This window comes from Gallinula chloropus (assembly GCF_964237585.1).
Source record: "Gallinula chloropus genome assembly, chromosome: 4".
NCBI classification, from domain to species: Eukaryota; Metazoa; Chordata; class Aves; order Gruiformes; family Rallidae; genus Gallinula; species Gallinula chloropus.
In genome coordinates this window covers 34,648,837-34,665,625 of record NC_140088.1, presented here as the reverse complement: position 1 = coordinate 34,665,625, position 16,789 = coordinate 34,648,837, and the positions used below count along the sequence as shown (strand labels likewise).

Below are 16,789 nucleotides of genomic sequence, written 5' to 3'. Positions count from 1 at the left end.
TTGGATCAGATAAGGAGCCGCCGACCTTCCTGACTTTACATACTGAAACCTTAACATGACTGAAGCACTGCAGGGAGCCAAGGGAGAAGATCTCTGGTTGCTGCTGGCAGGTACAAGATGATGGTGGGTCCTCACAGGTCCCCCCTGCTCTCTGGTGCAACAGGCCAGGCTATCCCCTCTGAGCTAGGGTCCCCTCTACTTTGTGTATGAAGTAACAGGTACCTCTGGTAAGCGAAACGCTTAGGGATCATGGGAAGAGAACATGAGACTGTCATCCTTTCAAGGCTACTCTCAGAAGAGCTTGTGTCCCCAGTGAAATCTTGCTAGAGAAGCAATGCTGTGCTGTGCTGACAGCCCTTCCCTGGCTCTGCTGCTGGGGGCAGCCTGGAGAATGTGAATTTTTGCAAAACAAATCGGGCAGCCGGAAGGCTGAGTTACCTTTCTTGGATTATAGATCCCTGGTAAAGCACTCCCACAAATACTTTTAGCTCACCCACGTAAGCGGTGCCTCCCAGGCAGAGCATCAGAGGAGTAAGATGTGTGGTTGCACTGCTCCTGTTTGGACTGACAGACAGTTGTCGAGCCAGCAAGTCCTTTCAGATGGGCCAGGGTAGGTAAGCCAGGGTCTGCTTCATTTGCTGCTCTAAGTAATGCATAGATTAATTAAAAAAAAAATAATCCATGTCATCGTTGTGTTAAGCAATGCAGTTTGTACCTAGGCTGATGTCCTTGATGGCGAGTGTCTCCTGTGTGTCATGTTTTCAGGCTGCAGCCCCAACCAGTGGTCTAAACCATCTGCTTAATTTTCCTTATCGTCTGGAAGCGAGTGATGCCCTACCCTTCCCTGACCCTGGGAAAGAGGAAGGCATTTGTTGTAGAAGGAGCTCTTTGCCTGGATCTTGCTGGAGAGATAACCCCGTGTTCAAACACCGATGAGAAAACCAGGCTGGTTCCCAACTGTTTTCTTAGGCTGAGGTACGTCTTGCCCAAAATACGGCTTTCTCTTTTTAATCACGGCTGCACAGGCTCTCTCCCCTCTTATTTTGCAGCCATCCAGTATCCCTTCCAAAAGCACAGTGAAAACCAGTAACAGGCAAGTAACTAACCCTGGGTTTATTTTTTTAAGGTAGTTTTGTGTGGCTGAAAACGAGGAGGAGAGAAAGTGCTGCGTGACTGCTCTGCTTCAAAAAACCCTGTAGTTTAGGAGCCTTCATACATGCTGCTAATTCCTTTCAACATGGATTGCTACAAGACCGTTTCTGCAGGTTAACAGGTGTCTTCTCAGATTTTGCCATAAGTGTTCTCAGCAAACAGCACCGTAAAGTGGGCTGGGTATCGCTGAACTAGCACATCATGATGTAACATAGTGTTCTGAATGCTTATTAAAGTTGCAGTGATGGCAACCGGTTACTGTTGAGACACCCCTGCATTAATGCTTTACATGGGCTCTGCTTCTTATTCTGAAGTTCACCAAATTGGTGGGACAACGTTCAATGAGACATATCGTCGCTGAGTAGTTGCTTGCAAGTCCACATCGAAAGCCTGTTGGGTTTTGGTGAGCTTGCCACTAGGGAGAGTCTTTGGATTTGCCTTTCACTTGTCAGTGCCCTTTGGGAAACAAACTGGGCAAGGGGGACTGGGTGAGCATCCAGGGAGACACAATCCTTAGGGGATCTGGAAGATCCGGACAAACCCAACCGTGACTTTCGAGGAGCAGCACGAAGACCACACTTCGTGGCAGAGGTGCGGAAGGCAACTTTTGTGTGCAAAGGCTTGGAAAGCAAAGCAGGAATTTTCTTTCCTAGGCTTCTAGCAAGGTTTCCTTTCAGGGCCAGGAAAGCGTGAAGCCAACAAACAAAAGCAGCCAGTTTGTCCAAGCATTTAGCTGCGCATCCAACGGCACCGTTGTTTCCAAATTCGTACATGAAACCACCTTTAATGCCACTGGAAGGCGAACGCTACGCAGACACCTACAGTGGCTGGCATGGAAACAAAGCTAAGTGCCACGGAGGCTGGGACCAGCCCTCTTCATCACCACAAGTCTGAACTAAGGAGTGGGGTGCGCGGGCTGTTTTTAAAGGCAGAACTTTCAGCGCGTCTGTACTAATCAGGATCTGTAGCTCAAACTGCCGAGTTTGGGGTATGAAAGGGTCTGAGCCGCTCTACCCGGCCGTGACCCGAGGATCTCTGTGGGCAGCGAGCACTGAATGTAACTGGTACCGCGAGATACCCATCAGACCCTGAGGTCTAAGACAAGCCACGCTAAATTTCTTTGCACATCGACAGTAACAGCCAATGATTTTTTTCCTTTGAACTTTGTCCAAAGTTCATCTCTAAAACAAACTTCAGTCAAACTGTGCGTATTGACTCCTCGGCAGAATAAACATGCTGAATCTCTAATATCACTCGCTCTACCTTCTTTTAACTTGCTTGTTAACCAGAAAGATAAACCCCAGTGAAATAAACAGCCTTTACTTGGTATTTATTTTTCTGGTGCCTCTATCAAAAACCCTGAAGGACAAAAGCAACTCTGGTCTGATTGTTTTTGGAGCGAGCTGTCTCCTCGTCTTGCTTCGAACCCTCACCAAAAGCAAAATTAAAACTCGGGCTGCTGCCTGGGTTGTAACATTCTGGCTCCACAACGTGAACTGACGGCAGTAAAAGTTTACAGAGTTGGGAGGTGGTGGGGGCATTGTGCAGAAATCTGAGTGTCAGGGCAGGAATTTTCAGAGGGGTTTAAAAACTGGTTATGGACCTATGACTGAAAGGTGAGAGGAGGGAGGGGGCTCGACGGTCCCAAAGCCCAAGACAAATCACAGTAAACTGAGGTGTAGATCTGACAGTACCTGACCCGATCTCTGTATTACCTCATCTATTGAGTGTCTGTAGAAGTAGAAAGAAGTATAAAAAGCAAACCTACATTTATTTAAAAATGTGGAAAAATTTTATTATACCAGCCATAACGCTTCTTGATGCAGCCAGACATGTTAGAAAACTAACTGTGATGGCTGTTGAGATTTTCAGGTATTCCCGTGCATGTGGCCTTACCCACTAACCCATAAATTGTGCACCTATTGCTGTTTGATGAGCAACCAGGTATTTTCAGTGTTTATTTTTTCACAGTATTCCATCAACCCCGCTGTTCAGTCATACCTGGCTTGCAAAAGACAAAAAAAAAAAGGGGTGGGGAGAGAAAGGAAAAAAAAAAAGGGAGGGGGGCTGGGAGAGGTTGCCTCAAAAAGCCAAAAAATGTGACAGTAAAACAACGTGACCATAAAACAACAATGACAAAAAAGCACTTCTGGATGAGACTGCTGGTTTCACACCTTTTTGGATGACTCTACTGGCTTCATACCTTTTCATGCCTTCAAGGTTTGTGTCTTCAAGCTCATATCTACAAACCCACAGGCTAGAAGCTGAACTTAAAAAAACCTGACCTTGAGTTTCTTGTATAACTGTAGGAGTCCAGGAGCTACGGCTTTAAAAAAGGCACCGAATGTTGTAAAGTTCGCAATTAAATCCCACAGAACTTGGCAACCAAGTGACAGAAAAAGCAGCGGAAAAATTAACAGCAATTAAATAAAGAATGGTTGGGTAGCCCCATGTTTTTTTGACAGCTGAGAGGAAACCTTGCTGCAAATCCCCGCTCACGATGACATGCACCGGAATCCTCCGGATGGCAAAGGCGTTACTGCCCAATTACGACGGGTCCCCGAGTTACTCATCACGACTGCTTTATGGATTCAGTTTCACAACGTAACCATGAGTTCATCGCGGCTTCCCGAAGCATCTTGCAGAGACAACGCAGGCACTTTTCTGCCCAACTTGTGGATGTCCTGAAGACATAAAGCGATGCTAGAGGCTGATACAGAAGGGGGGAAAAAAGCGGAGTGAGACAACTGGGTTTTGCATTGCATGGAAGCCCGGCTTTCTGGGGAAGCTCATGCAAATCCCACTGCCTCCAGGACACGCCCCACTACTCCCGCGATGGTGGCCCCGATGCAAAGGGTAGGTTGTGTTTCTGAGACCAGGGGTGCTTTCAGGAAGCTAGAGGAGCACACGAGGTGCTCGCCACACCTGTGACTTCAGGTAGTTTATATGGCTGTAAGGACTGACCTCAGGTGGGTCGGCTGCTCAGGTCTGGGCAGCCCATTGTGCCCTGGCTGGGAACCTGGGGGTGACACACGGGGGAGTTCCCTCAACATCTTCACCCCGGCAGCCCAAGCGCAATCCGCCTTCTTTTGCCTTCCCTGCCCCGGGGCAGGGTGGGAGCGTCGGGATTAACGGTTTATACCTGCCCACCGCCCGGGACCTGCCTGTGAAACTTTCCGGCGGGACGCGGTTTATTGTTTGGTTGGTTGGTTGGTTGGTTGGTCGCTCTTGGGGACGGGGGCCGAGGCAGAAGAAAGTGGCGGGGAAGGCTGGCGCGCGGCCGGCTCCTCGCACGGAAGCAAATGGCAGCGCCGCCCCGCACGGCAGCCGCGGGGTAATAAACAGAGCAGCGGAACGCACCGCACCAACTGCGAGGCGGACGGCGGCGGCAGAGAAGGGAGGAAGATGAGAGGGGAGAGAGGAGGAGAGAGGAGGGAAACCCCTCCCCCGCCGCGCGGCGGGCGGCTGCGCTGTGCCTGCGAAGAACATGGCAGGACCGGCGACGCGCCGGGAAGGGAGAGGGCGGGGAAGGGGAAGAGGCAGGGGGAGGCGGCCCTTCCCGGGAGCCCGGCCGCCGGCCCCGCCGCGGCGCCCCAGCCCAGGCCGTGCCTGCCGATGAGGGGGCGGCGCTCCCCGCCTCCCGCCCCGCCGCCGCAGCGGCGGCTTCCTGCGCGCGCCCCCTCCGTCCGTTCCGTGTCCCCCCCACTATGCCGCCCCCCCCCCCCGCGGCCCTGTTGCATCAACTTCCTGTGCGGAGCCCCTCGCGGCGGGGCCCCGCGCGGCTCCTCCCGCCCGCCCCAGCTTCCTGCGCGCGGCCCCGCGCGCGCCCGCCAAGGCCCCCGCGCGCGCCCGCCACGGCCCCGCGCGCGCCGCCCCCGCCGAGCCCCGCGCGCCGGCCGGCCGGTTGGGGAGGGGGGGGGGTGTGTTGGAGGAGGGGAAGCGGCGATTGAGTGGGGGGGGGGTTGGTGGATGTATGTGTGTGTGTGCGCGCGCTCCGGCCGAGCCCCGTCCCCCCCATTTTCACTCAGTCACCCCCAAAGCCCCCGTCCGGTGGCGGCGGGGCGGGGCGCGGAGGCCGCCCGGTGCCCCCCGCTGCCGCGGCCGGCGGCGCCGCTCCGGCAGAGTTTGGTGCCCTACTTCACTCTACTTTAGTTTCACTCACTTTACATCCGGGCTTTTTCCCTAGGCAATGGGGGCCGCAGCACAACCCGTTCCTTAGGCAAAGGGAAATAAATTCGCCGCACCGACGCGTCAAGTAGTCCCCCTCAGGAGGAGCCGCCGAGCCCGCCCTCCCGGCTTCCCCCCCCCCCCATTCCCTTCCACCTCCCCGGCCCGGGCCCGGCCGGCGGTGCCCCGCCGCATTGTAGAGGGCGGGGGCGCGGCGGGTCGGTCGGTCCGAGCTCTCAACCGTTCCCCCCCCACCCCCTCCCCTTTCCCCCGCGGGTCTTCGGCGGCGGGCCGGGCCGGGCCGGGGCGGGCGAGCGGGGGCGCGCGCGGCGGCGTGTCGGGAGCGCGCCGCAGGCAGGCAGGCAGGCAGGGAGGCCGGCGGCGGAGGGATCCCAGCGAGCGGTGCTGCGGCCGGGCCGGGTGAATGGGATTGAAGAAGAGTTCAGCTTCTCGGCTTGTTTTTGTGTCACAGTTTCTCTCCTCCTGCGCCTCTCCGGCTTCGTGCCTCCCTCCCCGCCCGCCCCCTCCTCCCCGCCGCAGGAGGAGCCCCCCGCGGAGAGGGGGAAGGAAAAGGACCCCACAGAGGCGAGAGCGAGTGAAGAGGAGGAGGAGGAGAAGGGAGCAACCTACCATCTTCCACTCCCCGCTTAGCTTAAAGAAAGTGAGAGGAGGAGAGAGAGAGAGGCGCCCAGAAGAGGGGGACAGGGAGGCCCGGAGGAGCGGCGGCGCCGGCACCCTCCCCCTATGAAGAAGAGTCCTCCCCCTCACAGAGAGGTCCTGCCAGGGGGACCCCGGCCGGCCCGCAGCAGCACCGCCGCCGCCAGCAGGGTGTAGTATCCCACCTTTCGGATTCGCCTCCTCCTCCTCCCTGCCCCCCACCCCCTGCCCCCCGGGCGCCGTCCCCCCTCCCCCTTTCCCCCCCCCTCCTCCTCCCCTCCCTCCCCGCGCCCCCCGCCGCAGCCGCCGCGGGGTTGGGGGGCACCGAGGATGGCGGCGGCTCGCCCCGCACTCTCTGGCCAACTTGGCGATGAGGAGCAGCAACTTCTCGCCGCGGCCCCCGGCCCCTCCCTCGGGGGGAAGGTGGGGGGGAAGAGCGGAGCGTCCCGGGGCGCCGCCGCGGGCCCCCCCCCCACCCCCCCGGCCTCCCCGGCGGGCGCCGGCAGAAGTTTGCGAGCGGGAGCGGGAGAGGTGGAGGAGGGTGACACTTGGGGTAAAAGGAGGAGGTGACACATTGGGGTTGGGGGGAGGAGCAGGGGAAGGAGATGACACATTGCACTGGGGATGGGGTGGGGGAGGGAGGCTTATCCCCTCCCCTCCGGTTTCCTTCAGGATGATTATTTCCAGGCCCTTTTCTCTCGGTCGGGTCCTTCGCCGCGATGCTGTCGGGGAAGTTTCATTATTATCTGGGAAATGATGCCGCTTTCGGTGATGGATAATTCGTAGTAAAGCCGCTGCTGCGGTTTTTTTTTTTTTTTTTCCTCCTTTTTTTTTTTTTTTTTCTTCCCCTTCTTCTTTCCCCTCCTTCCTTTCATTCGTCTTTGTGGCCCGAGCAGCGCCGGGAAAATTCCGTTTCTTCTGCAACTTGTTATTCTGGAGCCGGGCCTGCCCCCCCCCTTCGCCCTGGGGCTGCCCTTCCCGCACAGGTACGGAGCTCGGGGCCGGGGCGCCGCCGGGGTTTCCCACTCCTGCTCCGGCACGGCTGCCGGCATAGGGGACGGCTACTTCTTTATTTTTATATTTTTTCCCCCTCCCTCCTGCGCCTGTGGAGGTGGAGTGGGGCTCTATGTGGGACTCTGCCATTTGGAGTAGTCCTCCCGTGCATGCTCCTTTCTTCGCTTGCCTTCCTGGGGGATTTTTTTTGCGCTGGTGTGTGTTTTGGGTTTTTTGTTTTTTGGTTTTTTTTTTTTCTTTCTTTCTTATTCCGGGCTTTGCTGTCGGTAGAGCTTTTCTCCCAGCCACCTCTGCAGTTTGGTGGGAGCTGGCGGGATTGTACGCTGAGATTTTTTTTTTTTAGGTGAATTCGTATTGGATTAATGCATGGAGCTCTTCGTTCAACTTCTTCTCAAGTGTCAAAAAATGAGGCTATGAACAGATGTGTTTCAATATGGAGAGATTTCCAAGTTCCTAATTCTTGGGGGTGGAGGAAAGAGTGCCATTGGAGAGTGGCTTTTGTTTTCGATTGGTGAACAAATGTCATCACATTTCAGTCACGTGCTGTAATATTCTTTGTTCAGCTATCAAAGTATGATATCTGCTACACCTGTTCCCACTTTTTAATTGTAAGTAACGGTGATCGCCTGCGAGTCTTGTAATTGTGGATAGGCGCGCTTCCCCTCTGTCTCCCCCCTCCTACCCCCTGGATGTTTGTTTGGGCCCAAGTGCTGAGCTTGACAATGAACTTTTGTTTGCCGTGGAGGCTGCGTGTAAAAATGTCCCACTGGGGGTAATAACTTGCGTGTGGCAAGAAAGTTGTGTGCCGTGATGTACGCTAGGTCTGAGTGCGGAAAAACCAGGTGGGGACGTGCACTGAGTAATGGCAGGGCTCCAGTAAGGGGTTAGGCTCCTTTGGGCCAGTGAAGTTTGCTTAATTGGATGTGCTGTTGCTTGTTACCAGGTTAAAGAACAGATACTCCTATGCACCGGTGTCGATAGAGAGATGCATCTATCTTCTTTACTTAGACGCAGATTTTCGGGTGTCGGAAATAAAAAGGATTTTTGGCTGGCTGTTTACTTTTTTGTTTGTTTGGGTTTTTTCTTCTTTTTTTTCTTTCTTTCTTTCCTCTCTCCTTCATTGTGCTCACTTCTAACAATGAAGACACCTGCTAGTCAGCTTCTGGCTTTCCTGAACTAGCCCCGAGCTAGCTGCTGAGGCTGGATATACTACAGAGTGGGGGAATGTTTAACTTTGATGAAAAGCAGCTTATTTTGGGGGTTAATTTGTGAAGAAAATAACATGCTGTTCAAAGCCTTAGAGAGAAGAAAAAAAAACAAACCCCAACAAAACAACAACCCTAGAAATCTACAATTCATGACTTCTAACTGGTTAACATGTAATGCTAAAACTTTTTTATATTAAGCTTGTTAGCAATTGTCTATTATGTAACTTTATAGCTTATATTAAAAATAGTGACATTAAGTTACTAGTAAGAGCAGGATCTTGAAAGAAAGAAACAAAAACTCTGCATAGCTACCCATATTAGTTGGAGAAGTTAATTACTGCACTTTAGTAAAAAGATCACAGGCTTGGGGAATTTTATTTTTATCTGCGCGTGTTTCACGGCAGCTGAACGAAACTGCTTCTTTGGGGGCATTTTTTATTATCCTTTTCTCAAAAGGGATTCTCTAGCTCACTTTAAAAGTGTTTTTTAAAAAACGGGTGAAAAGAGTGTTTTTAAGCTTTTCAACTGCACTGTGTTAGAGAAATTAGATTATTTTATGATAGTTATATCAGCTAGAAGTTTGAGCTGCTGCAGAGGGAGTATGAAGCGACCTCTTTATCCATTGATATAATGTTGCATAGTACCGTGTACGGAGTATCACCTCAAGGTCTTGAGAGGCTGGTTGTTCCCCAGAAGCTAGGTGCTTGCTCACCATGTACTTATCACCAGCTGGATGTCAAGTATGTCATACCCCCAGGTTTTTGTCTATACTGACCTGAGCAACAAGAAACTTGGAGTGGATCCAGTTATGGCTTTTAGTGATTTTTTTTTTTTTTTTTAGTTAACTAACAAAGCTAATGTGGTGTATAATTCAGAATGTCCTCTTAAGAGGTATTTTGTTATTAATTATTTTACCATTAATCAAGTTAATATTTGCTCTTCTCTGTTTGCATCTTGAATTGGATTTGTGGAGGGAAGGCATTTGAAAGTGTGTTTTCTTCACTTAGGGAATTAAAATACAAAACTTTCCCTCAAAGAAAAAAAAGTAGCAAAAGTGGGAAACTGAAACTTACGCTACTCAGAGAAAAAAATGCTGTTATGTTTTCCAGCTTCAACAGTAAGATCTCTGCTTTCAGTTTAGATTTTGTAAAGATCTGTCTTCACCCTAGGCCATTCAGCTTCAGCTGTGTTTTGAGGAGTGGGCCTAAATGGTACTTGCTCCAACTTCACTTCACTTTTTTTTTTTTAGACATGAGGTTTTGTGTGTGTGTGAAACATCACTTCAAAAATTATAATTTAAAAAATAAAAAAAACCCTTGGATTGGATCTGTACAAAGGAGATAACGTTCATGCATTTTTGTGTTTTCTTCTTATTTTCAGTTTGTTTGGGGTTTTTTTTTTTATTCTTCTTGGGGAAATAAACCATGTTTTAATGGTGCCTTGGAAAGTTGTGAAGCTGCAGGTGCTGTTGGAAAGCTTTAATAGTGAGCCTGGCCACCACTTTGGTTGTTCGTGCGGTGCGTTTCTGATGGTCACTGTTGCGTATGGACACGTTGTAGCCGTTCAGTTTCTTTACGCTGATTCTCAGAGCCCTGAACTTTATTCAGTCAAATGAATCGATACTCCTGGAATTTGTTTACAACAGGGATTTCTCTTTCATTCCAAAACCAGCTTGTAAGAACCTTGGTGGCCTATCTTATTTCAAGTGTCATGGGCATTTTGTGTGGGTACCAGAAACTCAAGATGAACATCATGTGAGGAACACATGTTGGTGATTTAACCTTTTTACTATTGTTTTGAGTTTGTTTGTTCTTTTTGCGTGCTTAAAATCTTCCAGAAATAAGTTCATCCTGTGATAGGGCTTTGCTTTTTGGGGGCCATGGTACAGTGGTTTGAGCTGCAAAAACAGACCAGCCTCTAGGAGAGGCTCCTGGTGTAGAAGGGGCAGAGCTAAAAACCTATTATTAAGCTTCTAATAGTATTTCTTTACTGTCCTCTTCACCCTTTATGCTCACAACTGTGCAGTCACATGCGTAGCTGTAGACTAGAAGTGTAAGACTCCACAAAAGGCCTGCCTCCTGTACGTTCGTGAATTGCCCTTGTTGCTCTGTGCCAGAAAGCAGCTCACATCCTGTTTCTGATGCATTTTAACTGCACAAAGGTTATTTAGGAACATACTCTATAGTGGAAAGGTGGGGCAGTATGCAGGAGGGTTTTGAGATGTCTGCCGAATGCAAGGGGCAAGATATTGTGTAAGGAGAGGGTGAACCGAAGGATAGTTTTTATAGGTATCTTACATTAATATTGCATGTTCAATACAGCACAAAGACAGTCTGGCTTGTGCTGGTGGCAGAGATATGCATTATGCAGGCAAAAAAGAAGTTTATTTACATTTGAGGGGGGAGGAACTTTGTATTTTCTTACTTTTTTTTTTTCTTATTGCAAATGTGGTCCATTAAAAAAAAAAAGCCCCTGCATTTCTTTTTTAAGTTTTAAATAATTTATAGCTCCTGCACCTTACCAAGTCCCTCACTGGATTAAAATTGGTGAAGTATGATTAAGTTTGTTTGACTCTGCTTTTGTTATGTCAAAACCTCACAAAAGCAAAGTGGCAAGTGTAGATATAGAGCGGCCGTAAAACATATGCAAATCAAGATAGTTTTAAAAAATGTACTTGGTGCTGAGGGAAGGGACACTTTTGTGACAATCAGACTTTGCAATCAGAATCACCTGTCCTTAAAATAATTCTTAAAGCTGTGGAAAGTTCTGAATTGCTATGCCTACTGCCCTAACAAAGCCTCAACTTTACTACAGAATCTTTTGGTTTTATTCTGTAATTGTCCTAGGATTTTGAGACAACAGTGTGCCACTTGGTATAGGCTTCTCCACAGCATTTATTTTCTATTTTACTATTTACTTGGTAATTCCAAGAGGAATATTAAGTACTCTGTACTTTAAAACTCTTTGCCTAGATGGTTTGACCAATTATTCGTTCCCTCTTACCTGAGATTCCTTGTTCACTTACCCTTTGATTAGAGATTGTATCCCCAAAGATATCACCAGAGAACAACCATGACCAACCCAATACTGCTGTGTCCCCCAGCCCTAGCCTGATGTTTGTTGTTACTGGTGGGAATGTGTTTATAGATAGTACGTAAGGAGTGAGGCTCTGCTTGATGTGATCTCTGTGTAGGCCATGTTCATACAGCTTCTCTGTTGTTTGTTTTTGGTTTGGCTTTTTTTTAATCAAATGTCAGATACCTGAAAATGTGCGTTTTCCAAATTCTGCCCTGCTGCCTGACAGCATGGTGCTTGTAGGACAGAAGGGAACGTTACCGAGCTCGCTTGCTACAGAAACTGTGTTGCCTGCTTCTTCAGTGTGGGGCTCTACCATTGCATGGGCGATTGGAAATCGGTTTTGAAAAGGTAGCCGGCGTGCTGCTTGGGAGGGAGTACGGATATGTGAACAGTGAAAACAAGCAAGGGCAGATTTGAGGCTGTGACTCTAAGATGGCCTGTGCTCGGACGCGGTCTCCAGGCCTGCGAGAGGAGAAGTCTAGCAGAGCAGCTGAGCTTACGGTCGGCTCGGTTTCGTCGTTTCTGCCTGCGAAATACAAGCTGTCAGTATGAAAGGGAGAAGGAACATTGATTCCTTCCCTTGTTCCTCTCCAACCCTGCGGATCCAAGCATCATTAACTATGTGGATCCTGAAGGCAGCGTAGTTGCAAACAGTTAATTGAAAAGATCAAGTGGTATCCTATTGAAGCTTTAAATTGTTTTAACAAAACTTCTGAGTAATCGCAATAATTATTTTCTGATAAGCTGGCTGATAGTAACTATGGCAACAGCTGTCTTTGGCCTGTGGACAGTATTGCTGTATTGACAAAACCTTTAGATGCTCCCGAAGCCTCTTGCCTCTTTAGGGAAGTGCATCGGGATGCCTTTCAGGTGACCGACTGATGCGTCACTGTTTGTCTTTCTATTGCAACGGGATGCTGCCTTTCTCTTGGGTCGGAGTCTTGGTCCTTTTTCTTTTGCCTGTTTTTCTGCGAGTGCTGCCTGCTTAACCTGGAAATGCTACAAAGGCTGCCTTGTTCTATAAGGGCTAGTGAAGCATGCAAGTACCTTGGTGGAATTATATATGCACATTACTATTTTTTTAATAATAATTCAGAGCTCGGTGAAAAGGAAGGGAAAAGAAAGGAGGACTTAGTCATTCGGATCCCTGGTTGTTTCCTTCCTCGATTAAAACCTTCTTAGAACAGACTGGTAGGGGGAGCTGCCCTTCCCTTTACTGAAGTACAGCGTATTCTTCTCTGAGGCCTACGCTGAGATACAGCTATTTAATTTTCAGCTAAGCTCTGCTTCTTTTTAGAAGAGAGGCAGGCTTCTGCTTCAGTATCATTTAGAAACAGAGGAAGAGAGTCATTTGTTTCCAGATTACTAAATTGTGGACAGGGAGAAGATGCCCCTTGCCAAACATACTTTTCCTATTGATATTCAGAAGAGCACTCTTTTAATAAATGTAGCTGCCTTGGGGGAAAAAAAAATAAATTCTTACTGCACTTCAGTATAAAAATGTTAAAAGCCATGACCCATTCTGCATGCTTGAAAGTAGCTAAACTGCTAATTGTTCTTTGGGACTTATTAGTTACATGATGTGTTATTTTTACTGAAATCTTTGTCTTCTTAATAACTTCGATGCAGGAGAACCAGGTACTGACCCGGCTTTCCTGAGGGGTACATGCAGCAGCCTCCCCCTGCGGTGTGGTGTGTGTGTGTTTGCTGGCCCGTGGAAGTGTGCAATATGGCCTACATCTGGTCTCATCTTCAGTAAGGATGTGGCTCGTGGAAACTACAGGCCCCAGTGTGCAGTGCTGTGTTTTTGTCCAAGCAGCTTGCCTGTATTGTGATGTACTAAAGCATCCTGGGACCTGTAGTTTTCATGGGCAGAAGTTGGCAATTCGGGGTGACAAGTGAAAGATGCTGTAACATTCTGGAGACTGAGTCGTCGATAGTGCATGTGGTTCTTGGTTGGCCGGCTTAAACCTCTACCACTCTTACTGTGCAGCAGCACATGTTTTCATTTTCAAGTGGAAGACAGTTTTTAGTGGGGCAGTATGTTTGGAGAAAAGCAGTTGGTGAAGTAAGTCTTCTGTCTGGCTGAGTGTTTTTCTACAAAGAATGTATCAATAACTCCACTAAAACTTGCTGTTGCAAATGAAGGTATCCTCTGATATTCTGGAAATTTTTTGTCCTTGAAGGCAGTGTTAGGGATGGAAATGTTTGGCAGAAGGCTTCCCTTACTGGTGATGTGGCTGCCATGTTCTCCCCTCAGACTGCTGCCCAAATGCCTCTGTGGACTTCTGCCCACGTGAAAGGGGATTTCAACACCTCTTTGCCTGCTGATATCTTGCTCCTCTGCTCTGTTTCTTGAGGTCGGGCAGTGATGCGGTGCAGGGGAGTCTGGGAGTCCGTTTCTGTCCTGCTTTGGGGGTTAGTGATGGCAGTGCTGGTTACCAAGGAGATGCAGGGTCTCAAACTCAGGAGTTGGCAGGTGCCACTGGGAGCAGAGCACATCTGGCAGTTTGTCTGGTGTGTTTGAGCCCTGACCATTGTGCTTGAACTCGAATCGAACTCTCATCGAAGATGAAATGCTTCTGGAGCAGAAGTAGAGAGGAAAGACTGTGTGTTACTGTTGTAACTTTCAGAATGCTTTTTTTTAATAGTGATAAGAGTTGTGCATTTTCATGCTAATAAAGTTCCACCGAATTTGCTGAAGTTAATGCAGATGTTAATTTTATTCTGGTTAGGCCAGTAGCAAGTTTAGTACTCACTGTAGTCTCTGGACTGTAGGATAGGCTGGAGCACCTCCCCTACAAAGAGAGGCTGGGGGAGCTGGGCTTGTTCAGCCTAGAGAAGAGAAGGCTGCAGGGAGACCTCATTGCAGCCTTTCAGTACCTGAAGGGATCATACAAACAGGAGGGTAATCAGCTTTTTAGAAGAGTAGACAATGGCAGGACAAGGGGGAATGGATTAAAGCTGAAGGAAGGAAGGTTTAAATTGAATATTAGGGGGAAGTTTTTTACAGAGAGAGTGGTGAGGTTCTGGAACAGGCTGCCCAGTGAGGTGGTGGTTGCCCCATCCTTGGAGGTGTTCACGGCCAGGTTGGATGGAGCCCTGAGGAACCTTGTCTAGATCCAGTCCTGGAGGTTGGTGTCCCTGCCTGTGGCAGGGGGTTGGAACTCTGTGATCCTTGGGGTCCCTTCCAACCCAGACCATTCTATGGTTCTATGATTCATGTGCCACGTTTTGGATACTGCGGTTGCCTTAATTTTTAAGTGAGCAAACACTTAACTGATCCCCATCAATTTCTTTATTCTTCAGTTTGTGTGAGATAATAAGAATATGTTTATATTTAAACGCTGAACAATATGAAGTAAACCTTTTTGATGTTTGTGGAAAAATCAGAGCTCCAGTCTTGCAAAAAAGTTGTGTTTTACTTTAAGTCCCATGGAAGTCTAAGTATCTGAATGCCTAAAATTGGAACCTAGATGAGTAGGATCACAACCTCCAAACTTTCAATGTTGGAAAGTTACTTATTTGTATTTGCTGCAGTTAACTTACATCTAGGTCTGTGTGGCAAAATTCTTCTTTTAATAAGTGCTCAGTGATTCCACTCCTTATAAATTTAGAGTTCGTATTTGCTACATAGCTGTGCAAAAACACCCCTCCACCCAATAAAAAGTTGCTCTCACCTTCACCTGTACAGATTGTAAGTATGACAGGTATTTAGGCAGTAGCTTCTTTGAGGCCCAGAATATATTTTGTCAGCACTGATGCATTGTACGTGCTGTACATTGCTGACGCTTGTTTAAAACTGATACAAAAAAGGTAAATCTATATGGAGATTCATCTAAAAACCTTACATATGCTGTAACTGTAATAGAGTTTGTAAACAGTGATACAGTGTTAAGTGTTCCCAACCCCTTTGCAGCCCATGTGGAGCAAATTGCTGACAGGACACAGGGTTAGCTGAAATAGTTACTATTAGTATATTGACGTGATTAGAAAGGCTGTCATTGTTGCTGTGTGAGGATGAAATTCCCTTTCATTGACTGATTGGGCCTACACAACAGGCAGGAGAAGAAACCAAGATAAATCTATATGTAGCAGAACGATGATGTATCTTGTCCTTCAAGGACATTTTACCCTCTGTAGAGAGCCTGCGACAGTGCCCTTTGTAACGCTGCTGTATCAGGGTATTTTAGATAAGGAACGTGGGTAACAGGGATGTACAAAAGGGTTTGATGCATAGTTGTAAAGGAAAAACTCTTCTGTAAGTATTTCTTATCTCGTAAGAGCAAATGTGTCCTGATCTGGGAGGAAATCCTGGCCCTGCTGGAATCGATGTGAAGCTTCCCGGTTGAATCAAGAGTGTTAGGATTCCATTCTTTTCCTCCAGAAAGGTAGTTTTAAGTGGATTTTGCAGGGGAGAAGCACCTGACAAAGTTTGAAGAGTCTTGCATCTGTTTAAGATGCTGCTGCTGGCCCCTGGGGGATCTCGCACCAAGTATTTTGTCTCCTAGTGTCTTTGCTGTTCCTTTAAAAAAGTGGATAATATTGAGCTCCTGTAATGCTTTGTAAGAACTTGGAATCTATTTATTCAGGGCTTTTGCTTAATTTGCTAACATGACAAAAATTTTACATGAAAGCCAGAAATTAGTCCTTGATGTATCCAAGGAATACTTTTTGTCTCTGGTTCTTCCTTTTTGCCAGTATGACAAAACTACCCCAATTAAGATGTTGAGTCTGAAATTTGAATAACCTGGCTTGTGATGGATTAAAAACCAAAACAACCCCCTACAAAAAAAAAAGCAGTTTCCTCAACTAACAAACCCTTTTCATAACTTTATAGAAGGATTACAATGGCCTATATTGCTAAGGAGAAAGTTGTTTGGGGTTTTTTTTTGTTAATTTGCATCTAGCTGGAGTGCCAGATACCTTATTTCACTGCTGCTTAGCTTGCAGTAATTGTCTCTGGTAAGCATCTTTGTCATGTAAATCCATTGTTGTGTGTAGTATGAATTTGTGGTATTAAGGATGCTTTTGTTAGTGACCCCAAACGGAAAGGATGTGGCTACCTGAGCTTCCCTTATTACCTTTCACGAGAGTACATTCTGGTCAGGAATAAATTGGGAAGCACTAGTGAGGTTTGCACTGTTTCTGAAGGCCAGATAACCTGTCCTTGAGTCAACTGCAGTCTTCCTCTCAAGGAGGAATCCCACAGTACCCCTTATCTTGCATTCTAAGAGAATCCTGCTGAAATCAGTGGATTTGTCACCATGAAACCTGTTTCAGAATCAGAGACTTAGTTTCCATTTCCCACCTGCATTTTGTCATCTTTTACCAGCTGCACTTTTCCTTTGAATTTCATGCTCTGAAGTAAACATGGAAATCTCCCCCTTCACATAGTTCTCATCTCTGTATGGCAATTTCTTCTTGGCTTGAAACTCGCAGTGCCTTCTCCCACCTTACTTCTTGAGGAATTATATTTGGATGCCTGGCTGTTGATGCAGAACTCTAATAGA

The 16,789-nt window shown here is 47.9% G+C and overlaps 1 protein-coding gene across 1 annotated transcript in view; it reads left to right on the top strand.

Annotated features, from left to right (window-relative positions):
• The first annotated feature begins 5,694 nt into the window (after nucleotides 1–5,694).
• PHF21A (PHD finger protein 21A) overlaps nucleotides 5,695–16,789 on the top strand; it is a 127,680-nt gene continuing 116,585 nt past the window's right edge. Inside the window, exon 1 of the mRNA XM_084263053.1 lies at nucleotides 5,695–6,147. The gene's annotated coding sequence lies outside the window, so the exon portion shown is untranslated. The remainder of the gene's footprint in view (nucleotides 6,148–16,789) is intronic.